Here is a 26911-nt window from a genome sequence, read left to right on the forward strand (position 1 = left end):
TATAAGCACTTTTTTCAAAAAAAATTGTATATTATGTATAAAGTTATATAAACTAAAAGTAAGTTAAGTATGAAATATTTTACAACCATTCGAAATAAAAATGATTGTCACTATAAGTTTACAAATATTTGTAAAAATAGTAAGCTTTTCTATTACAACAAAAATAATTCCTCCTTTATCGAATCTTCTTAAAGCAAAGTTTGCTCTAATACTCACTGTATTTATAATATAATTAATCAACCTTCTCATCATTTACTTTCTTATGTCTCAAATTAGCGAAGGAAATCTTTATTGTAAGTAGTACAAATTGTATTTATAACATAACTAAGCAACCGTATCATCATTTACTTTCTTATGTCTCAAATTAACGAAGGAAATCGTTATTATAAGTAATACGAACTGTATTTATAAGATAACTAATCACTCGTCTCATTTACTTTCTTATCATTCAATTTACGAAGGACATTTTTATTATAAGTAGTACAAACTCTGTGTATAACATAACTAATCAACCGTATCATCATTTACTTTCTTATGCTTCAAATTAATGAAGAATATCTTTATCATAAGTAGTACAAACTGTATTTATAACATAACTAATCAATCTTCTCATCATTTACTTTCTTATGTCAAGTTAATGAAGGAAATCTTTATTGTAAGTAGTACAAATTGTATTTATAACATAACTAAGCAATCGTTTTATCATTTACTTTCTTATGTCTCAAATTAACGAAGGAAATCGTTATTATAAGTAATACGAACTGCATTTATAAGATAACTAATCACTCGTTTCATTTACTTTCTTATCATTCAATTTACGAAGCACATTTTTATTATAAGTAGTACAAACTCTGTGTATAACATAACTAATCAACCGTATCATCATTTACTTTCTTATGCTTCAAATTAATGAAGAATATCTTTATCATAAATAGTACAAACTGTATTTATAACATAACTAATCAATCTTCTCATTATTTACTTTCTTATGTCTCAAGTTAATGAAGGAAATCTTTATTGTAAGTAGTACAAATTGTATTTATAACATAACTAAGCAATCGTTTCATCATTTACTTTCTTATGTCTCAAATTAACGAAGGAAATCGTTATTATAAGTAATACGAACTGCATTTATAAGATAACTAATCACTCGTCTCACTTACTTTCTTATGATTCAAGTTACAAAGAACGCGTTTATTATAAGTAGAATGAACTCTGTGTATAACATAACTAATCAACTGTATCATCATTTACTTTCTTATGCTTCAAATTAACGAAGGATATCTTTATCATAAGTAGTACAAACTGTATTTGTAACCTAACTAATCAACCGTCTCATCATTTCCTTTCTTGTGCCTCAAAGTAATAAAGTAAATCTTTATTATAAGTAATACAAATTTTATTTGTAGCATAACTAATCATCCGCCATAACATTTACTTTCTTATGTCTCAATTTAATGTGTGTAATAACATGTTTATTCAATATATTTTTGCTCAAAATAGCAACTTGAGATTTTTTTTTTTTCAAAATATGTGACTATGCAGATGCAAGTTCAACTCTAAGTTAGGTAGTCCATACATCGTGAAGCCAAAACCTGTACACTATAACATTTCATGGCATACTAAGCTTGTCAGAGTCTACCACCATGCCAACTTTGGTCAAGGCTAGGTGGATTTCATCGATTCCACGCAATTAAGAGTGATTTCTTTTGAAAAAAAATTGAAAAAGTAAAATCCAATGAAGAAACACAACTGATTCTGTCGTAAAAGAAAAATATACAAGTATGAAAATGGAAGTTATGCGATATCCTCTAACACTACATTCTTTAACATTCATATACACAACTGTATATACTATTAACAACACAGTTACAACATGGATGTCTGGGATAACTTTAAAATCTTCGTTATCGTTAAATACAGCTTATATAAAAACTATAATTACTACAGTCAACACGTAGGAAAATATTGCTATTTGAAAGATTATCCAAAAATACAAACAGGTAATAATTGACCAAAACTTTGAAACTAGCGGATCATTTAAGGTGCATTTACAACATAGATTTTTTTACAACAGTGTTTTTGTTATATATCAAACCTAGCTGCTGCATAGGTTGCTTTGTTGCGAAGCCTTCCATTTTTACATCCTCGAAACATGTTTCTGAAATGAGGAGAGTAGTATCTTTGCTCCTCAGCGAAAGACTATGTTTTTTAATTCCTACGTAAAAACTAAAAGTATAGCGACGGTTGCATGCAGCAATCGAACCTAATAACATAGAGCATAAAGTAGGAAGCCCTATTCCATAACATTTACACTTTCATCATTCGAGCTCCTCCGTGGCTAAGCGGTTAGCGTACGCACCTTTGGCGCGGGAGACCCGGGTTCGGTTCCCGACGAGAGCTCCTGTGGTTTGGGTTAATCAGTAGGTCCACGTCTCATATAGCCTCGCTGCTGCATGGGACGTTAAACTCAAAATCAACTCAATTCAACTTACATCACTCGTTATCATCTCGTATTATCGACAAATAGTTGTATTTACTTGAAACATTTCAGTTTACCTCCGTAACAGTTATAAACTTCAGCACGTAAGAGCGCTTGATTCGATTTCCCTTTGCAGCTTTGGCACAGGTAGCGGAGTTGAAGAAGAAATGAATGGTTGAGAAAACGCGATCACGTTTTCAAAAAGAAGCAGGCTTCTAATTAATTCATTAAAATAATTAATGAGTAAATGAAACTGTTAAAAATTTTGAATTTTTTAAAATTAATTAATTAAATGTTTCAGGTGTTAATTTGTAATTGATAATTATTTAAAATATTTGCAGTGATTAAAACAAAGTAATCGTTAATTTCTTTGTCAGAAACAGTTAATGAAAATTTCTTAATTTTACGATGTTTTAATTACACTCCTTATTAATCATCAATTTTCTTTGAAAACACTAACTTTTCACAATAACAGACTACGTTTTTCTGATGCCCTTACTTTTTATCCTTTAAATTTTAAGTTGACGTTCACAACTCAAGATAATATTCTCATTACATAGTAGCGGAAATTGTCAATTCTAATTTTAATTTAATCAATTAATTATGAAATTAATATTAATTATAACTGTTAACTTTTTCCTGACATTTACTTGTAATTTAGTCAATTATATTTTACGGTGTTAATTTTCAATTTCAATCCATTAAAATTTTTATTAATTTTGACAGCTATGTCTAAACGTGAGTGAGCATGTAAAATCGAATTGCAGAGTAATTTTTATAAGGACAAAGAGAGTATTGTGTAAAATGAGTTCGGGATTTGTATCTAATCTTGTTGACTACCAACCTTTGTTGTGTTTTTTTTATTGCAAGTCTATGTAAACAACATAACAGTACTTCTGTTTTTATTATAATTCCATAGAATGAAATACAACGTACGTAGTCATTAAAATACATTTCTTACCTTGCATATAGCTCAAGTGTAACAAAAAGGACGTAGATGGTTTGCTTGGAAAACAATTTTAAACTTACGTTACTCAGTAATTGTTTGCTATGTTTGAAAGTAAAGAAATTGCATATTAAATGAATATAAGGAATAAATGATAAGTATAGAAACACAGAAAGAAAGGTATTTCGCAGTTTTGTACTTATGTAACACTTAGGAACAGGGAACACGTCCGTGTGCGCGTACATGACTTTGTTATAACAACCGGTACTTCTACAGACATCAACCGCTATTGACAAATACATCAGTAAATTTAGTAAAAGTTACAATGTTACTACGCATCCAACATAAATAAAATTTTGAAATATAACTCTTTTCATCCATGTTATCCCTTTATGTCTTTGTAACAGATTGGTCATTGTCGTTCAAACAACGTACGGTGTAAGATTGACAGGCAGTGATCCTAGCGTCAAATTGTTTTAACAAGAATTTAAGTTTTCGTGGTTACATACCTAGGTACACAGTTAAAATTAACTTCTTTGTTTGTGAAGACAACATAATATTTCGTTATTTACTCCAAGGTACCGTAATTATTTCTTCGCACAAATTTGTAAATTGCAAACGCTGCACCCAAGACAACTAAGATTCCTATTATTATAATGATCGCTTGCCAGATTTTCTTCAATCCAAAGAAACCTACAAAGAGAAAAACAATGCATATTAATTTATAGATTTTACCATAGCTGAAAACCGAAATCAATTCATTGATAGTACGACGTAATTATCTTTTTGTTTTCGTGTAGTTCGTAGCGAATACTTTTAAGAATATGACTCCGCAGGCGTCCCCAAATGAAGTACTTCGTAACCTACAGTATTGTAATTTTCAAATTATTTATCAAATATCTTTTAGAGCTCCTTCGTGGCTAAGCGGTTAGCGTACGCGCCTTTGGCGTGGGAGACCCGGGTTCGATTCCCGGCGGGAGCTCATGTGGTTCGGATTCCACGTTAATCAGTAGGTCCACGTCTCATATAGCCTCGCTGCTGAACGGGACGTAAAACTCAAAATCACCTCACCTCAAATATCTTTTAAAAATTCAGTAAATTATTCTTGATATTATGAAGGAATCTTTCAAATTTAATTTCGTTGGTTAATCGAGTTTAATGGGTATGATCAGCAGTAAAGTTGCTTGTTCTCGTTACGATGGGGAACAATGGCTTCAATATATTACTCAAGCAAAGATCATCAAGCTAGAAATTGAGACCAAATATTAAATCACAAGCAACTTTAACAGCTCTTAGTACCCAAACATACCTAAACGAGCTCCCTCGTGGCTAAGCGATTAGCATACACGCCTTTGGAGTGGGAGACCCGGGTTCGATTCCCGGCGGGAGTTCATGTGGTTCGGATTCCACGTTAATCAATAGGTCCACGTCACATATAGCCTCGCTGCCGAAAGGAACGCTAAACTAAAATAAATTCAACTCAACTCAACCAAACATACCTAAAAGAATGACAGTGAAATGAAAACAGAGTAAGTTCTGAATTAAATGCACGATTCCGTAACTCAAAGTTGTCTCATACTTCTCACAATCAGAGACGACAGCAACAACGGTCAATGACTGAAAAAAAGGAATTTGAATATGCTTCTTCAAGCAAGCAAGATTGTTTCATTTCATGTAATAGGGGAAAAACTTAGAAAGAAAAATATTGTGACAAGTTTCCCAAAAGAAAAGAAGAGATCATCTCTTGTAAAAGACACTTTAAAACTAAGTAGTTCAGCTAACATTTTCAAATATTTACACAATTGTATATACTAGTTTCAAAATTCCTTCTAAAGAAGTATATAACTTGTATTTACTTTCTGCAACATAAGTTCTTGATCAATGAAAACAATACATAATTTTTTACAGATTAGATGGTTAATGTTCAAAAACAAAAAAGAAGAAGTTGATTATTTAAAAAGAAAGAAACAAAGTGGCATTAACTCTAGACCATTACACTCACAAATATGTGTCAACAAAATGGACAATTTTCTATGACCCATTTTTTATGTCGAAAATTTTGACATAACGAATTTTTCTTATTTTTCCCCTATTAATAAAATGAAACCAAATTTACAATGTTAGGAGTAAATTCTGTGAAACGTAAACTTGTTTGTTCTCGTGGAATATGAAGAAATGTGATTCGAAAATCTTTTAAAATCCTTTTGTAATAGTTTCTTAGGCATTTATGAAACTACTTTCTTATCGTTTTAGGAACCAATTTTATTTCTTCTAGTTTGTAAAATTATCATTGAATATTTGAAAAAAGGTAAATCAAAATCTTAATTATGTAATGCTCAAACAATACATTTAAAAGCGCTTACTAATAGTGCCGCTCACTAAACAAGAGTTGAAACTGTTCTCTCTCAAAAAAGAGTCGTGAATGTGATGTGTCGTCTCGGAAAACATATACCGTGTGTATCAAAAGTTCTCATTATCCGTTTAGATTCTACAGTGGTAATACACACAATGTAATAATTAAATGAGAAAGTAACGTTGTCAGTTGAGCATCTGTTTCCCTTGGATCCTCGCCATACTAACAATACAGCACTGTTGCGAACTGGTTCGACGTAATTTTGATTCCCTCACGCACAGTATGTACTTATCCCGTGTCATTTTTGCATGCTCTTACATTCCGTTTGAATAGCGTATTGAATTGGCTACATTGCTTTTCCAATTAACATTGTGGGCCTTATCAGTGTAGAGCCCAAACGACTGCTGTGATTGGAAAAATTTAACAATTTTAGATTGGAAACCATTTATTTCCAACAGTTTTTTTTCTTTTTTTCCATTTTGTGATATCTTTCTACATAACAAACCTGACTTATGGCCTCAAACTTTTGATACACCCGGTATATTCCTTTTGCAAGATTTCTGTCTATTGTCTTGTATCTTGTCACGAAACTTGTGTCTCTTCTCATCTCGTCTTATGAGCAATCCTAATGATTAAAAATTAAAAATGAGAACGTAAAATGGAGATGTCCAAAAAAAAAAAATGAACGATTTCTAAATGTTACCTCTAGACATCGGTGGTTTCCGTCCAATGACTGCATTCGTAAAAGCTGCTTTGGCCACCTTTCCTGCAATTTTTTTGCCATTCCCAGCTTCTGCTTTCTCAAACTGAAGCACTAAGCAAAGAAATAAACATGCACATTCAATCTAGAATATGATTAGCGTTTAACGAAAAACAAACTCTTCAAAGATGAGAGACCATATGCAAATGGATAAATCTTATTCAAATGAAAAAAATGAATGTGTGTAGTTTTGGAAAAAGAAAATAAAAGCTAATTTGTTTGTACACATAAAAGGTGTTGTTGTATCAGAACCATAAAGCCTATTAAGAACTGGAATATACCTTCATACAAGCTAATAATTATGAGACTACAAAGACAATACATAGCATGATTAATGAAATATATTCTAAAAGCATAATTCACTCTTAAGTTTTAATCTCTGTTTAACTAAAATGCAGTGTTTCAAAACAACACCGATAACGTTTGAGAGGTGACTCCTGACACCAAGATAAGACGAAAAGTATAGGCCAACCTGGGTGCACAAATGCTTCCTTTCGGAGTTATAGGCTGCCGAAAACATTTAAAACATTAAGGGTTCATAGCTCCAAAATTATAGGACCTACCATAGTCGGATCAAGACTTCACTTAGGATCTAATATGTGCACCATCCAAAAATACATGTTTCAAAATCCTAAGATACTCACGCAACAATTTTTTTATAGAGGGAGTTTGGCTACGGGCATATAATTTGAAGTACTCACCAACTACTTCTAAAAAAAATTGTTGCGGAAGTACCCCAACATTCTGAAACATGGATATTTAGATAGAGTACATATTAGTTCCTAATAAAGTCTTGACCCGACTACGGTAGGTCCTATACTATTGGAGCTATGGACCTTTAAAGTTCATTTTTTTTCGTTTTCTGCAGCCTATAACTCCGAAAGAAAGCATTTTTGCACTAAGGTTGATCTATACTTTTCGTCTTATCTTGGTGTCAGCAATCATCTCCCAAACGTAGTCGGTGTTGTTTTGAAACACCCTGCATATTACCATAATATCCTACATAGGCCATAGATCACACCAAGCTAAATAAAATAACATCCTTTGGGTAAATTTTTGTGAGTAGTTTTCGAGAAAATCGAGCTTTTGTGGTGCTAAAAGGTATGTCCGAATGTATAACAATTGCGATTATATGAAATCCGAGACAATTGCGATCAATAACAATTGCGATTACGTGTAAAACCGAGACAATTGCGATCAGCAACAATTGTGATTATGTGAAAAATCGAGACAATTGCGATCACTGTTTTTAAGGACTAACTGCACCAGCGCTCTCTACACAGCGCATCATTCACATATGTGAAAGACGTCTTGATAAAAATCGGCAAGGGCTATCATAAAGGGGAGATTTTTTTTCGATTATGTTTTCAATATCTCGCACCGTTTGCAAGATTTGAGCCTACTTCTGGTTGGAGTTTCTAATCCATGTATGATCAATGTTTTCTTTCTTCTTGCATGCAGTGTGTAATAAGCAAATATATTACAGACACGATTAATTACAATATCAGTGATATATCGCGTTCATTGGGCAATACACTCTAAACAATAAAGATTTATTTTAGTGTTGAGAAATGGTTATCCTACGTTTTTCATTAAAAGTTGGCCTTGAAACAAACGTCGGAAAGATATACAATCCCTGTATACAAATATGTGGTGTTGAAATGTATAACTAGTAGGATATGATGCTTTCTTTTTGAAAAAATTCAACACTTGCACTGTACCCCTAAAAATGTAATAAAGAAATAACGGCAATGCTTTTTAAATATTCAATTGGAACTGAAGAATCTACACAAAATTTGAAATCGATTAGTGAAAACGACATCTTTCTACGGCTTATAGTTCCAGAGAACTCACTGTCGAAAGGATTGGTCACAAACATATAAACTTTTCTTGACCACAAACATATTGTAATGTCCCACGTGATGTAGTGTATAAACAATATCACACGCCAGTGTTTACAAACACCAACACGTGGTTTGGCAAAAGGATTTCACACCAGATGGATCTACAATCACTTGGAGACGACAGCTTCTAGCCCCTTCCACGGAGCAGTAACGCCACCGCCACCCAAGGAACGCTATAAATTGGATGGACCACGGCAATTCTGTACCCGTTTTCTGGTGACCCTCCTATTGTTTGCTTCGGAACATTAGGAGTAACCTAACCCCAGGGCCTCTAGTCTGCTTCGGGACTACGCCTATCCTTTCTCCTGGCTTAGCCTGCTTCGGGGCTCTGTTGGCCATTTAACCTTCCCTCTGCTTGCATCGGAGCTTAGGGGTCCCTAATTCCACTCTGCTTAGCCTGCTTCGGGGTTGTGTAGAGATCCTGTCTGCGACCATAGGTCAAAGACTACCTATAACTTACCTTGTAAATTTGAAGAGATTACTTGTATAGTATTTTGTAAAACTACTTTTATAGTGAGAAATTTTATAATAAAAGTCGGTAGTGGGAGTCGATTCCCAACACTCTTTTTATTAACGGTCTACCTATACCTATATGGGACAAAGTTTTACATGGTAGAGGCTTTGACCGGCTCAGTTTTAGTCTGAATAATTCCCTACCGGACAGTATTTTTATTAACTGGAAGTGAACTCTTTTTAAAGGTATGTGATTTTCTTAAGTGTGAAATTAGTGATTCGGACTTGACTTTATTTTAGTGCATGCCTCATACTAGAACAGGAAAGAACACTTTCCCGGAGGACGGTGCAAATATGGATCAGAATTCACGCCCTTCTTTCAATATACCACACCTCACTAAATATTCGGAACACGTTACGGATAACCCTGATAGTTTTTTTAAGCTTTTTGACCATTTTGTGTTATTGCATTCTTGGAATGCTGAGAAAAAGAAAGAACTCTTACCGATGTATTTACAAGACATGGCGCTCGAGGCCCAGGCCCAATTTTTGATTCACTTGATTACGAACAATTAAAAGATAAATTAGTTGACTTGAGTAGACCAAAATTACCGGCATATTGGGCTGAGTTTGAAATTTTTCAGGTCCAACAATGCGAAAATGAGCCAATTGGTGCGTATTTTCTAAGGAAATTGAGAGTTATACGACACGTTCTGCCTCATGCCACCGAGGAACAGAAACTATTTATCATTAGGATTAAATAAAAACTTTTTACAAAAGATTGCGTTAGAAACATTCACAACTGTTCAAGCCTTGCAGACACACTTATATAACCTGGAAAAAGCAAATGACCTAATGAAGAAATGTGATTACGTAGAGTTACAACAGGCAATATATTTACTCTGCGATCATAATTCACCAGTCAGCAGTTTAAACTCATCGCTTAAGTTTGTCACTTCCTCATTATGCTTACAGCTGGCATAAAAGGGAATGAACTCATATTCGAACAATATGGAATATCAATAGTTAAGTTCAAACCTATAATCAACTATAGAATTTCTACCTTACAGACTGCATTTAGACTTTTCGGCAGTGCACCTTCCAAATGATTCTTGTGTTGAATATGAACAATTAGTATCACTTTTACATAACCCCGCCAAGTGAACTTTGTGGTAGACAAACAATGTGTGTGTGGGTTTCCTCAGGGTTCTTCCTTTTCCTCCCACTTTCTTGATTCCACCATTTCATTCATTACTCATCATCACCGTCTCCTTTAACCTAACCGGCATAAGAGTGGGACGTAAAACTCGAAGATTTCATTTCATTTTTTTTTACATGATAAAGAACGTCAGTTCACTAATGAAATCAAAGATTGCGACTTCAAAACAGGGTGTTCCAAAAGACCGCGACGAATGATCTTATCCTCTTAAGTGGACTGTCAAATTTCGGACTTAGTGGATATAGTTTATATGAAGTTCATAAATTAAAATCAACTATTAGTCAAATATTTACTTATCTAAATTCTCAAATTCAAGAAATTAAGGAAAATAATTTTGAACTTACACATTTAGTAACAAACTTTTCAGTGGCAGTCGAAAAATTGATAACCGAAACTTATCATAATATTTTACAATTGGTATGTACAATTGCCACAAATGAACGTTTTCTGATAGCTCTTCTTAACTTTGAAATAGTGGAACAGCACTTTGGTGCTATAATACAGAGCATTCTTGAGAAGTGTAAAGGGACAAGTTTTGCCGATAGATGTTGCTACAGTCTTCGTATCTCTTCCATGTGTTTTTTACCTTTCACGAAAATTTACAATTTCTCTTACAAATGTCAACCTAGAGACTTCAATTTTTTAGAGAAGGAACTTCATAACCTATTAAAGGGAATAATCCGTGCCGATTTTTATTTAGATTTTCTTCACAGTTGAAACAGTTCTATTCTTAAAGGTTTAGGTATTCATTTCAACAATGAAGAAAATTCTAAATAAAAAATCGGAACGGATTGTTCCCTTTAATAGGTTATGAAGTTCCTTTCCTAAAAATTTGAAGTCTCTAGATTGAAATTTGTAAGAGAAATTGTAAATTTTCGTGAAAGGTAAAAAATACATGCGAAAGATACGAAGACTGTAGTGCCATCTGTGGGCAAACCTTGTCCTTTAAATCAACCTTAATAAAACCTGCCTTGGCCAAAGAAATGATTAGACAAAATAAAAACTTAAGAGGCACACTCATGGAAAGGGATCTCGGACTATTTTATGGGTGTTCAAAAGCACTTTTAATCTCATTCCACCCAGAAACTGACAATTTAGATATTATAGTGCAAACCCCAGTTGTACATACCAATTATTATCATATTTTATACAAGACTTTTAACAATAGATTTCTTACCGAGACAGTTCATATACGTATTCAAACTCCTGAATATGCAATCTGGACGAACCATGGAATCTATGAATTGGACTTATCACTGTGCCAATCTTATAATATGTTCTCTATATGTAAATTACGGGCACAACCACGATCTCAAATAACAGACTGTCAAGATAATTTAGTTTTCTTCGGAATTCAACTAATAGCTGCCATCTGAAACCTACTTTATCACGGACTGAGGAATTTTACTTATATACACCAATGGGACTTTTATCTTACTACACGTAAACCTGTTAAAATTGCATTTCAAAGGAACCATATGTCAGCTGCTGACGCTGTTAATCGTTCGCCAACTTACTTTTTTTTTTTTTTAAGATACGAAGTATTCCAGTATAATAACAGATACTTTGAATCTTCCTACTAGAACTTCGGCGAACTTTACGTTGATAGATAGAAAATTACCGAAGAATCTAAATTTGAACTTCACCTACAATTTCCAGAATTTGCAACGTACTATTACTTCTATGAATTCCTTACTTCAGCATGAAGAGATTTTTTTTATTGGATAACATGCCGGAATTTCATCTTCCCACAGGCCCGTATCCACGGGGGGGGGCAAGAGGGGGCGGCCCCCCCTGAATTTTGGCTGGCCCCATAAAATTTCACGGTAGGCTTGCAAATGAACTATACTATTGGAAATTTCATGACGGCCTTAGGGTGAGGTCCAGAAAATTGACCTATTACCCTTCTCCGCCCATTACATGGTAGTGAAACCGATATTTTTTCTGAAATCCGATGTTGCCAACAAATTCGAACTCCATGACAGCTCTCAGCTAAAATAGGAGGGGGTGAGTAAAAGCTGATCTCCGTTACTTGAGTAGGGAATGGAATGTTTTAAATGTTTTGGCGAAGAAAAAAGTAGCCTGGAAAGCTGCGAGTCCTTCGTGTTGCTTTGTTATTTGACACTTCAACAGAATATCTTTCTTCTTCCGTTAAGAAGGAGCGACCCATATGTGCAGGTCAGTTGGTCAATGTTAGTTCATCTCCCTGTTCTCTATATAGAAAGAATGAAATAAACAAAGAAGGCAAGAAATACATTTTGGCATTTTTTAAAAGATAAACATGCATCTATTGAAAAAAAGCACGAGGAAGATTTTAATCTATATAAAAGTATCTTCAATTCTAGTCGAATAATAATATCTGAAATGCATGATGAAGAAGTAACTTTCTCATTTACATAATAGATAAGGCAACAAGATATCAAAAATTTACGAATAGTGTCTTTCAATTATATCTAATGTGTGTTTATTTTTCCCTTCTTTACTTTGGAGTGTGCATTCTTTTAAAGTTATAAACATGAATACATCTATTGAGAAAGAAGGATGGGATTTTAATCTATACAAAATACTCTTGAATTCTAATCAAATAATATCTGAAATGTATGATGTAGAAGTATCTAACTTTCTCATTAACATAATAGATAAGGCAACATCAATAGCGTAACCAGGATGTGTCTGGGGGGGGCAAGTGCTGTTATAGGTACATATAGAGGAATTACAAACAAAAAATATATAAACTTAAAATATATATATAAAAAAATTACAAACATCAAAGTACCAAAGTACATTGCCGGACCTCTTTGGGGGGGCGGCCCATATGCCCCCCTTCCCTAAGCCACTGGGCAACATGAGATCAGAAATTTATGAATAATGTATTTTAATTGTATTTTGTATTTTATTACATAATTACATTATACGCGTATTACATCGATTATTTTTATAAAATTCTACACCAGAGCATAGGTCGTCCTAATTAATTTTCTTTAACTGATTTTCCTTGTGACACCAGAAGAACGTTACTATAGTATTAAATTTTCTTCTTTCTCTTCCTTATTCGATAAAGATATGAAAGATGCCTAGTGCTGTGTTCAAGCCATGGTTGACGGAAAGCTAGTCTGAAAATGAAAGAGTAAAACGAAGAGAATTCCATCCAGCCGTTCGAGTCAGTGCTGGCAAATATAGAGAAGAGAAGGAGAAGAATGTTAAGTGCGTTCTGGAGAAGTTGTATTATAATGAATACAACATAGGGTATGACAAGAAGAAGAAGAGAAAAAGTAAGCGAGAGTATGCTTTAAAAAAATATAGAGTAAATTTAACCCTAATCCTTGACTGATCTCAATTCCAAGCGATATGAATAGTTCTTAAATTTCAAATGCAACATACAAGCACAGACTCATACATAAAACATATTTCATGAAAATTAGAAAATTTTGCAGAAATTGTTAATTAGTTAGATTTGAGAATAGCACTTTCAGCAGAAAGACTATATGAAACGTGAATGTACAGCTTAGTGTGGAATACGCAGATGAGCTTCCGCCAGGAATCCCGCACCGGAGGTGTGTACGCTATTTAAGTACCGACGAGAAAGCTCACAGCTGCTGTTGTGACACACATTTCTTATATTGAGAGACGCATTTATTTTCTTACTTTTCACCGAGTTCAATCACACCATCAACAGAGGATTGGTAATTCTTAAATATTTAGTACACCAATTTTAACATAACCGGTAATAATAATATGGTAAATTTATCGAACAAAAAGACACATACGCGAGATGAGATGGAACAAAATTTTCGAGACGAGATACATTACGAAACAGAACTCTTCGAGTAGAATCAAATATACTATTCGAAACAAGACAGCACAAAATCTTTTCTCTTAGGCAATACTACAAGCATCACACCATGTCGAATACTAGAAACTTGCTTCTATAAATGAACATAAAGCGATTATGTAAAAACATACTTGAAAAATATGAATCGTTGAAACCCCAGGTTTTAATGCTAAACGAAAAGTAGAAAAAAAAAACCTTGCGTAAGACTTTAGACTCTTGTAAAGCCCGAACACGTGAACATATGTGATATATGAGAAACAGACGAAGTGAAGTGTCAAATTAGAGAACAATGCACCGCAGGACACCACGAACTTGTTTCGTTCGAAGGACGACCCTTCTCTGCACGGACCTGAATTTACTGTTCTTCTGCACCCCTTCAGAGGGCATTTAGCTTTCTCTTATATCACAGCTAAGTTCAAAGAGCTCTCTGATAAATACGAAGATTTTTTTAAAGTGTTTAAAGCACTTGTTCATTTCTTTCAAGCATTTATGTGTGTGTACATGTGTACTTTACTGTGGTGTACATTTGTGCGTATATGTATCTATTTAAGTGTGTATAAATTAAGTTAAATTCATTTTTACTCTTGTTCGTGTGTTGCAAGTGAACAAAGATGTCGGACTATTTTAGACCTTGGGAACAAGGACAAGCAATGACTCGGGAAGTCCAAGAAGATCCTCTTCCCGGTCCTAGTGTACATAGAACACCGTCGAAGAGAAAAGTTAATGTCATTGGAAAAGGAGCAAAAGTAAGCAGACAGAGTGTGAAAATTATTCAAAGTGTTCGTACATTTTTTAGCGGTATCGTGCACGATGGGGGTTCTATACCGAGCAAGAATATTAATGAACTAACGTCGCAAGCTACAGGAGTTAGTGTTTCGACAATTAAGAAAATTGCACGTTTGGATGCTGCTACGTACCGTACCCCAACTAAAAAGAAAGTTCACAAGACAAAATTTGCGTTTTCTAAAATCGATGACTTTTCCCGGGATTTGCTGCGTAGGACAGTTTATGAATTTTACAAGGAAGGGATTTCACCGTCAGTAAAGTCATTGTGCGAAGCAATGCGCAGGAAAACCGCCAACACCGATTACGAATTTCCTTATTGTGCTCGGACATTATATACATTGTTAGAAAGTATGGGATTTAGGTATCGGAGAGCAGACAGGAAACCACGCAGGATGGAATCACCAGAAATTATTTCTTGGCGATATCGTTATATTGAAGAAGTAAAAAAGTATCGTAGTGAAGGGTTTCGAGACGTTTATTTAGACGAAACATGGTTCGATACCAATACGTGTAAAATGAAGAACTGGACTGACGACTCGGAGAATTGTTCGGTAGCAGTGTCAGATAAAAAGGGAGAACGAATAGTAATAATTCATTGTGGGGGCCGTAATGGGTTTGTTGAGGACGCACTTTTCGTAACACACAAGAAGATGGAAAATGCTCCTGCGGACTACCACGGTACAGTGACTGCAGCCATCTTTGAAGAATGGTTTGAGAATTCCGTGTTAAAACGACTGGAAGAACCATCAGTGATTATTTGTGATAACGCGTCAGTGCATTCCCGTGTTAGTAATCCGAAGCCAAACTCTTCTTGGCGGAAGGAAGACATTATCAGGTATATGAATCAACATTGTATACCTGTACCTAATCCCATTCCAATTAAACCAGTACTCGTAGAAATTGTAAACAAACATGTCGGTTTTCAAGAGAAGAGGTACGTGATTGATGAACTTGCTCTTGCATACGGACACGTTGTGCTACGTTTGCCACCTTATCATTGTGTATTGAATCCCATCGAACAAGTGTGGTCAGAGTTAAAACGGCGAGTGGCGGCCAGGAACTTAACAGGGCATTCCGTCAGTGCTCTCATAAACATAATAAAGGAATCAGTTCAGAACATAACGCCGGAAAAATGGAGAAACTATATTACGCATGTAGAAGGTATTGAGGACAGCTATCGTGCTCTGCAGTGTGTTTTTGACAGTGACGAACAAGCAAAATTTGTTATAACAACGGACGGCGATTCAACAACGGACGAGGAAGATGGTAGTGAAAGTGAAGAGCGAGACTATGGATTCGAAGAATTGGCAGATGATGATAACGACAATAACATATAAAGGGAAGTATAATTTATTTGCTGTTATTTTATACGATTTTCTTCTGAATTAAATTGCAATAAAACTTCCATGGGAATTAAAATAAAATGAAATGTAAGGTGAATGTAGGCTAAAAGAGACGAGGATAAATGTAAATAAATGAGTAAAAAATCATTGGTGAAATGGCTGTCGTATTTACGCATGGGCCATAAGCCCTGGGCGACAAATTTTGGAGGCGGAAAATTTACTCTGACCAGATATTATTCCAAAAAAATATTATTCTCTATTATTATTTATATATTATTTAACGATATATTATTAGTCTAGTAGTATGTTAACAGTAGTACAGTATTATTAGTATATATTGTAATATATTATCTAAATATTATTTATTGTATATATTTTATAAGTTTCCCCCTCCACGCAAATAATGATTATTCATTTCACCGTGTCCAATTTTCTACATCAGTATTTATTGATATTGAGGAAGCAGCAAGTTTTGGATGGCTTATGGAAGCAAAAATGTTATAAATACTGTACAACAGATCTATAATGCTAACTGTATAACAGATGATTTTTAAGAAAAAGGTTAGAATAGTCGTGAGACCTGTGTGATTGAGTACACTTTACGTAGTACGTAAATATAAGAAGTTGCGTTAGAAAAAAAAACTGCAATTATATTCTAAATTTTAAGCAAATGGATAGATAGGATTTAAAAGATACGCTTTATCTCAGTGATATAAAAGTATTTGAATATTTTAGAGAACCACTCGTTGTACAGTGTTTTATTTATTTATTCACAAAGTTGAACTTATTAAGTCTAGAGAAATCTCGTTCCAGGTCCAGAGCAAAGGATGAAGAAGAAGCCAAGCTTATATGGGAAAGGAAGTGTAAAATACAAAATTATCAACATCTCATATTCATCCATCATTAAACACCTTATTACCATCTTCATCACAAAATTAGAAGTGAGCTCCCTCGTGACTGAGCAGTTGGCGTGCGCACCTTTGACGTGGGAGAACCGGGTTCGTTTCCCGGCTGGAGCTCGTGTGTTTCGGATACTGCATTAAGCTGTGGGTCCACGTCCCATATCGCCCCACTGCTGAAAGGGATGCTAAACTCAAAATCAACAAAATTAGAAGTAAAATTAAAAAGACAAAATAAAATGCATACTAAGGTACTTGCACAAAAAATTAAAAGACAAAAATATTTTTAAAATTTGAATATCTAAAGATAATTTTAAGGCATGGCATGGTAGATCCCTACTAACTGCATGCTTTTTATCACGCCAACCCAATACTCAATAACCTCATTACAGTGAATCCTGCAGTTAATTCATAGCATGATTCAAAACACTAAAATCCTATTCGATCATATTGAATTCACCTCATGACCAGCAGTAGGGCATCTGGCTTTCTGCCCTTCGTTGTTCAGCCTTCAGCTGGGCATCGCAGTTTTTCCAGATGTTTGAATCTAGACGTGTGATGGTTTTCTCAGCTTGCTGAGTTCTATCCATCTACACCCTTCCGAAATTACTAATGCTATTAGGCGCCGTTTCTTCCTCTTTTTTCTTCCATAACCCTGGTAGATAGCCTCTCGCGAGTGCTAGAAGCCGGGAACTAACAATCTCACACCACTGCATGTTCCTTGTAGAATAATTGCATGGGGACCTGGAAACTAGATTGAGGTCTGTGTCCAGGACCGGGTGCTGCGAGATTTGCGGGGCAGTGCCCATACATATTTTTCTATTTCTGATTTTTCGTGCTTGCACTCTATTCCATCTATATTCACTCTCCTATAACGCTATTGGACGAGGTTTCATTGATCTTCTCTTCGAATCCCCGGCCGAAAAACTGTTCGCGAGTGCTAGAAAGCCAGTATTACCAAATCCTACAATATGTATGATACTTGTGGTATCATTGTATGGAGACCTTTGGTATAGATCGAGTGTGTCCAGGATCGAGGATGATTAGTTATTAACGGGACAATGTTCTATATTATTATTATTATTATTATTATTATTATTATTATTATTATTATTATTATTATTATTATTATTATTATTATTATTATTATTATTATTATTAGTGCTACGGGGTGTTTATTTAATGAAGTTCTAGGAATAGTTGGAATGCATTTTGACATTAACAATGAGAAATGAGAAGAAAATTTTGGAAAGATTCTGACAAGGAATAAGTAAAAGATACCGTGTCACTATTCGTTCAATGGGACTAATCGTGGAGAATTTTCAGTCAAGATTTCTCGTTGCATAGTTCTTTGAACTTCCGGTTGTGATGTGATTTTTAGTACCAGGAAATGTAGTTTTACTATTATAGTTATTTTTAATATACTTTGTTTCGGATCGATTTCCGATCAAGCGCACATAGTTTTCACAGTTTTAAACCTACATTTTTAGACAATTGAAAATTTACTTGAGTTAAGAAACAACAATCCTAGGCTTAAAACAATGTGTTGACCACACATCACACAACTTGTCCTTGTTAGTCCTTGGTGATCTGTAACATTTGTAAATTATTATTTTTATTACCTCTAATCATAAAATTATTTATTAAGTGGCTCAAGAACCGGCGTTCACGGGAAGAGTAGATTTATGTAGAATATTTGAAATGTGTATCATATTTGAACCATCTTTTCGCATTTAGAACAGGTATTTGAATCTAAATTAAATTATAAAAGCTTAGGTGACCCAGTACTATTTTCAAAACTTGATTTTGAAGGGTTTAGCAGCTTTCAATATATTCTATTTTTTAACCCTTTCCCCCTAGAATATACCTTTAATGAAAGTGACATGAAAGAAACCCGACTCGAGTCAACTGCTACCTACATTGCAAAATCCATTTGAAAGAGTCTATCAGTTTTTCTCATGATGATGCGATAAATAACAGATGAGTTTGAATGTGGAGAAAAATACCTCTTAGGATATTCATTATAATGAAAGGGATATGAAAAATCCAGCTCCAGCCAAGCGCGGTTTCAATTTTTTTTTAATGGTTCAGCAGTTTTCTAGTGATGATGAGACAAGACAGTCTCCATGGTCTTCTTTCCAAAAATTTTATTTTTACTTTCGAGCAACGATAGGAGATAAGAAAGTATAGCAATATAATGGAAAAATCGAGATTTAAAAGAATTTGTAAGTTGGATCGCCTCTACATGCCTCAAAACGGAGTTCTGGACGTTTGTTCGTCCCAATGAAAGTATGTTTGGTCGCCTAGAAGGCATAACTACGGTTCAACGTATCGAGACGTAATTTTAAATTTAAGGTTTCTATAAGATTCTCTAACGGTTTTTTTTTTCGATTTTTTTACTACTGCCAAAACTACGAGTAGTTTACTGAACATGAAAATAAAAATTTGTGATTTTCTCGGAAACGCCTCTAACGATTTTTTCATGTTTCATAAATACATGATTCATAACATTATGATAATATGGGATAACTCATTTATCCTGAAAAATCGGCAAGGGGTAGTTCACTTTTGGAGTGAGTTTTTTTCGGACGATTATTTCAAATGCGAAAAAGGCGATATATAATAATTTGATTAATAACCCTATAATAGGGTTAAGTAATTTCTCCCGAATAAATCCGCAAGGTGTAGCTTCTTAATAGGAGTGAGTTTATTATTGGATAATATTCTCAAAAGCAACTCAATCGATTTTGTTTATATATCATTAATAATTCTGTAATGTTGCGTAAATCATTTTGTTGACACCTCATAAATAAATATTCTATTAATAACCCTGATATACGAGGGTTCCATTTGTCACTTCTTATAAAAAAGTTCATGTAGGTAATTTTCCTCGAATGAAATTTCCTCAAAACATTTCGCTCGTATTTCATGTTTAAGCAATAACTGCAGCATAATATGATATACTTTAAGAAATTGGAGTGAGAAAATTTAGTGGAGTGGCCTGTATCTTATTACATATTGAGAAAATAATTATAGGATTTTTCCTCTTAAAGTGGAATTTCACAAAATGCTGGAGCAAGTGTTCACTTACTTTTAATAATGAGTTTATATACTGTTTCATCTCCCTAACATGTCGCGAAATATTCTATTCTTGACATACATTTTAAACCCTATTCCTCCACCTTAGCATATACATTTTGATGACATAACGAGTATCGTTTTACTGTTAATAAAACTTTCAAACTATGCGAATTCAAGAAGGAGATTAAAACGTATTCTTGAAACACTAAATCGATTGCAAAAATCCGTTTCTTGTTTTACTCATTTAAAAGCAAATATTTTACTCACTATGTAATTAATATTCTTAATTTTATCGAAACAAAGTTGAAATAAGCAAAATAAATAATAACAGAATTCATTCTTCTTAATAGTTGAAAGTGGTGTATATTTTGTATTTTAATACATACTTTTAAGAATAAATTATGACATTTGCATTAAATAGTGAATATTACACATGGTATACTCTGAAATATTAAAATATTGATTTGGTCGTGTACTTTTTTTTTTTTTTTTTTTTTTTACTAGCATTAACACAAAATAGAGCATGTACCTTTCGTTGGCGAGGGGGGGAAAAGAGCAAAGCGGAATCCCAAACCCACGGCGAGGGGGAAAAGAAAGAGAGGAAAGTGACCTCTTAAACCCACATGTGTAAGTCATAAATCAGAGTATAACAGAGACCCAAAACTATGGCAACGTTGGTGGATACACATTTACTTACAATGTCACTAGTAAGGTGATACGAGTGTTCGGACATTGCCGAAACCACCCACGGAGAGCTTTCTTGTTCTTGCGAGTTGTCTATAATATGGTGATGAAGTATAATATGATTGGGTCGGCCCCCCCTAACTTCTACCGGGCCCCCCTAAATTTTTGGGCTGTCTACGGGCATGTCTCCCCAGTGCATTTCCATGGACCATACTTGCTATTGCTACTCTACGTATTATTGATTAGTCTTGGCATATTTTTATATTTTGTTTATAAACGCCTTATTCGTAGCAATACCTCATTAACATTTTACCTTATATAGGATTTCCGATAAATCACCGATCATAATTTGAAATTTTGTTTCTTCTTCCAGTATGGAACATCTTTATATCCCGGTGATAATCGTAACTTTTTTAGTATTGGTAACTCTTATTATTTTATACAAGCTATATCTCCGTCTTCGCTCGATACCAAAAATAACCAAAAGACCTCGCTTAGATATATCTCCTCCAATTCCAATTGACTCATTTAATACCACTCATACGACTAAGGAGCAACCGATTTTACAGACTCCAACGCCCCTCATCATAAGTGAGCTAATATATATATATATATATATCAACGCCAAAGCTTAAAACAACCCTACCTCGAGGGAAATGAAGTGATATATAATATGCACCTATCCTGCCTGTGATTAGGGAATAACTGTTAGTGCTTTTTTCCGCTACCTTATTAGTGCTCCGAAAAGTGAATTTTTTCAGTGTTGCCAGTGTTATTAATATTTTTAGTGATTTTTTGTGTGTGACCCCTCAGTGTTGCCAACTCCTACAAGAAGAAAAATAACCCGTCGGCTTATTTTTTAAACAAGCCAATGTCCCACGAGATGTAGTGTCTAATCAATTTCACACGCAAGTGTTTACAAACACCACCACGTGGTTTGGCAAGAGGATTTCACACCAGATGGATCTACAACCACTTGCAGGAGACGGATTCTAGCCCCTCCCACGGAGCAGTAGCGCCACCGCCACCCAAGGAACGCTATAAATTGGATGGGCCACGGCAATTCTGTACCAGTTTCCTGGTGACCCTCATATTGTTTGCTTCGGAACATTAGGAGTAACCTAACCCCAGGGCCTCTAGTCTGCTTCGGGACTACGCCTATCCTTTCTCCTGGCTTAGCCTGCTTCGGGGCTCTGTTGGCCATTTAACCTTCCCTCTGCTTGCATGGGAGCTTAGGGGTCCCTAATTCCACTCTGCTAGCCTGCTTCGGGGCTCTGTAGAGATCCTGTCTGCGACCTTACGGTCAAAGACTATCTGTAACTTACCTTGTAAATTTGAAGAGATTACTTGTATAGTATTTTGTAAAACTACTTTTAACGTGAGAAATTTTATAATAAAAGTCGGTAGTGGGAGTCGATTCCGGACACTCTTTTTATTAACGTTCTACCTATACCTATATGGGACAAAATATAAACCTATTTTTAATATATAGATAATTTCAAAATTATAACTTTCGACAATTACGACCACATTGTTTATCATCTTAAAAGTTTGTATCAAATTTAGGATTAGTATCGAGGTTAAAAACTAGCCGAAGACTGTTGAGTGAGAAAATTACTCATATAAAAAGCATATCACAAATTGATAACATAGCTAAGAGGATTACGAAAGCATTATATATTTGTTGTGTGTTTTTCTTACAGAACTGAATAAGCAAATCTGATTGGTGAAACTATCAATTGGTGGTTAATATTATTACAGTATTTGTTAACTTTTGCCTAGAAAAAGCAATGATTCTTGACCCAATGCTGTTTCACTCCCTGGGGTCTATTTCTCAAAACTACTAAGTCTAGTATTTCGCAAGCTACAAGCTAAGAGTCAGAATTTCACAAGTTCATGTATTTATGTTTATCAGGAGAACTTGTGAACAGGACAATTACGCATCAAATCTACAAGTTCGCTGAAAAGTACCTAGAAAATGTGAATGAAATTCTGTCGGATTGGCTATTTTCAGAAGTTCAGTTAATTCAATCGAAAATAATTGCAACAGAATTGAATGTGATAAGAGAATCAAAAGATGTTGAGTTTGGTAGAAATTTGACACAGGAAGATAAAGTAAATAAATGGACAAAAATATTGCAGGCATGCCAGGCCGATAGACTCGTTGGAGCACAAAAGATTATTCATATAGTCAGGATCTATGCTAGCTTAACATAAGTAAACCTACATTGTTAAAGATTAAATACTATTGTGTGGCATATATTATGTACAGTAACTTATTATAGCATGCAAATAAGAAATAATATTGTGAATTCCATTTACTTCGCCATATCAAAGAACATGTAGTAAAACGTACTAAAACACACAGGTAGGTGCGATGAAAAAAAAAAGTTCAAATTCAAATTAAATGTTTAAAACTGAAATATTAAAATACTTGAATCCTTACCGTGTGACGTATGTTTTAAATTTTGCTTAGAATGAACTGAACTTCTTTTACCTTCATTACAATACGAGATTAGATAAATAAATATACAATTAGAATTAGAATTATATAGAAATCTTACCTGTGCAAAGAAAAATGAAGCATACAAAAATACTCAAATGACATACAGTCCTCATCCTCCAAAATTTGCTATAAAAATTGTACTTCGAAAATTGGCTCAAAGAATCATTAGGTTTGGTGTTGTAGAAATACACCTAACTTTATCTTGACTTCCCTGAAAAAAAAGTAAAATTATAATTATAACTTTATATAACACAAATACATCTAATTATTCCTTGCAATGTAAAGATCTTCTTTAAGATTTACTAACTTCTTGGTACTAAATTATGTTACATATGATACTGAACAGCCAAATGACTTAGAAATCTGCCTTCGACTCCTGATCCTGTTTCCAGATTTGACTTCCAGTGAAGGGGCCCATTTCCGTTCTCCCTAAAAGCTCCCCAGCACTTTGTAGAAAATATTTTTAATGGTCTTATCTTTAGGTAGAACGGTCCCGTTCTGCCTAACCTTTGGAGACAGGGTTGGTTTTATTTTCTTCAAGTACAATGTCTTATGTTATTATTTTTTAATTAATTATTTTTTAATTAATATAATTATTTATTGATATTCAAGAAATAAGCTTAATTTTTTTTCTCCCTGTCTTCTAATTAAAAATTGAAAAGGAGATTTAAAAAACTAGGATACTTTGTCTCTTGGTCGGTTATTCATTATTATAACATCGTGTTTGCCTTTAGTGGAAATATTTTTCTTAATAATTTCCAGCGAATATCGTACAGGCCCTATTGATGTATTATTTTCACATACAAGAAACCAATTTAGTTAAGTCTCGACTCTAAAAACAGTCGTTCAAAATCAAATTGTTCGCGAATGTGTGGTATGGACAACCGATTTCTATGGAATAAGGTATACCTACTGGTTTTTTGTACTCAAGTAAACCATAGTTTCTCAAACTGTTGTCTGCGGACTACAACTGGTCCTTAAGGCAGGAAAAATTCAAGCAAATTTTCTATCACACAAAACCATTGAGAATCTCAAACTTGTATAGATTCTGCAAATAATGGGTCATACAATTTAAGCAAGTAAAAATTATTCAAATTCTAATTGCTTATGTACGTACAGTAGTATAATAAATTATTCTTTACAGCCATCAATTACTCCTTCAAAGATAATATGTATTTTCTTGTATTAATACCAATACAAACTTACGTGAATCCTATTTATAAAATACGAAAACATGTAAGTCTGTGGGTAACGCAAATATCCTGGAATGTTATACAACACTGTTTAAGCGATGTGTGATGTTGGTTGTAGAAAGGAAGAATAAATGCAAACACTTCAAAAAGTAAATCATTGCCACGCTAACAGATGTTCCTCCGAATACTATCACTTATTTCAATTACTACTATTTTTAAAACATAAGTACGTTCGTATTTACATTCATTTACATTCGTATATTTACAGTGAGAGAAGAGCTTTTCTTGATTATTTGTTGCATGAAGCTTGAAATGATGGATGTACAGACATGCGGCTATTGACCTTCATCTATCACCTTAGTAGGCAAAAGGACTGACGCGAAGGATACAGGCTGTGAGAGAGTTCAGTGATTTTCAATTAAGCAAAGTAAATTTTCTGTGTTTCCTTTATGTCTAAAGAAATTAAAGTAAATCAAATAATTGAAGATCAATTTCAGAGCATGAGATATTTTATTATTTGTCGATATTTATCATAATATTATTAATAGTTAAACTTTTTTGTGGTTCCGAGGAAATACGATTGACATTGATAATATGCTATTAGGGCACAGTGAGACATTTCCTTCAAACAAAATAGAGATGTGTCCAGAGAAGAAATTATTGGCTGAGAAAAGAAACATCAAGAAAACAACAAAGAGGAAACGAATACACAATTAAGAAAGACGCCGTTTTGACTATGATGTCGATCCAGGTGTAAAAGAAGAAATGGTCGAATTGTCCTCATCAGACGAAAAAATTGAATTATTAATCGAAATTGGCCCAGATGATTTTTAAAAACTACCATGGAAACATAAATGAGAATGATTATGTTCTGGTAGAATTACAATGTAAAAAGGACATTTATTAGATTGGGAAGGTTGTGAAAATGGACAGTGATAACAATAACTATATAGTTAGCTTTCTGCGAGAAAAAGTGGGAAAATGTACGGAAAATTTATTTTTCCAGTTGTTCAGGATATTGAAACTGTAAACGCAAATGACATCAAACTGAATTACCATAACCGCTAACACATTGTGAAACTAAACATCAAATGTCATACTTATCATTTTCTGTTGATTTTCATCTTTTGGATATGCGTTGAACTTCGTAATAATGAACGAAACATTTAAGTACGTATATGTCTCACTTTACCCCAATAGCGGGGTACAGTGAGACAAATTGTCATATTTTGTTTATGAGTAAGTAAACCAGAGATGATTAACATTAAACCAAAATAACCAATATTGAATGATAGCCTAAACTCCAACCTTCTGTTCAGTTTTTGTTTCATTTTAATATCTTATATAATACAAGAGTTATTACTTACGAAAAAAAAAAGTGTCTCACTGTACCCACTTTACCCTATATATACTTTCAATGGGGACGAGAATAACATGGTCTGTATAACGTTCTAACTAGTAACTTATATGAAAGAAAATCATTCTGTTTTACGTCTCACGATTATGCCGTGTAAGCTTCAGGAGATGGTGATGATGAGAAATGAATGAAAAGGTAGAATAAAGAAAGTGGGAGAACTCCGAGAGAAAAGCCACGCAGACGATGTTTGTCCACCACAAAGTCCACTTGGCACGATCCGGGATCTGCCCAGAAGTGAACACTCTACCACTGAGCCACCGCCACCGCTTTATCTGAGAGAAAACTTTGAGAAATCTAGAAGTAAGCAGTTGAAATAGGCTTCGGTTTTATGGAAAATTGTTTAGGTATGGTTTGAGATTTTTCTTTTTTCTTTATGGAGTTTGAAAACTTTTACTTAACAATTTCCGTCAAAGGGAATGAATCTTACGTTTGTAGCTATGAAAAAATTACTTAACTAAGTCTTGACCTTGAGAAAATGATATTTAAAATTGAATTTGATTTTTTTTTTTTTTTAATGTTTAGTATCTTGAAGATATTTGTCTACCGATTTCTATCGAATGAAGGAGAATTTCACGTTTTCATTTTAAGAAATCGATTAGATTAGGTACTTGTCTAATTTTGCAGTTATTGACTTGTTGAGTTCAGGTAACTAATTTCTTCATAATATTTCGCAATAATCTTCTAAATTCCCATGCAAAGAACGGGTATGTCCTCTAGTCTATATATACATGATATACAATACTTCTAAAATTGCATGATAAACTTGCCTTTTCATAAAATGCAATTTATTTCTGTACCACAGACACTAAAAATACAAAACTTTAACCAAAGCTTACCTACATTCACTTTAAATTATGAACTACATGAAACTTATGAAAATCTTACCTGAAAATAGGATCCCTAAATTAATATTGTGAGTACTTTCTCTTACAATTACATAATTGCTATCTGTTGATTCCCAGTTGAACAATGTCAACACACACCTCTGCTTCTTGGTTGATTCTGCTTCAATCAATACAAGAAGAGACAACAGAAGCGCGCGCGGCGATCAAT

General features: G+C 34.0%; 1 long non-coding RNA gene across 1 annotated transcript; it reads right to left on the bottom strand.

The window, feature by feature from the left end:
• Positions 1–343: 343 nt before the first annotated feature.
• Positions 344–26889, bottom strand: LOC145664681 (uncharacterized). Its single transcript, XR_014127506.1, has 4 exons — positions 26744–26889; positions 23307–23459; positions 6485–6595; positions 344–4121 (listed from the first exon to the last, which is right to left on the bottom strand). It is a non-coding gene; the product is annotated as an uncharacterized LOC145664681 (long non-coding RNA).
• Between the last annotated feature and the right edge of the window lie 22 nt (positions 26890–26911).

Source organism: Thermobia domestica, chromosome 11, assembly GCF_964235325.1.
Source record: "Thermobia domestica chromosome 11, izTheDome1.hap1.1, whole genome shotgun sequence".
In the NCBI taxonomy this organism is placed as follows: Eukaryota; Metazoa; Arthropoda; class Insecta; order Zygentoma; family Lepismatidae; genus Thermobia; species Thermobia domestica.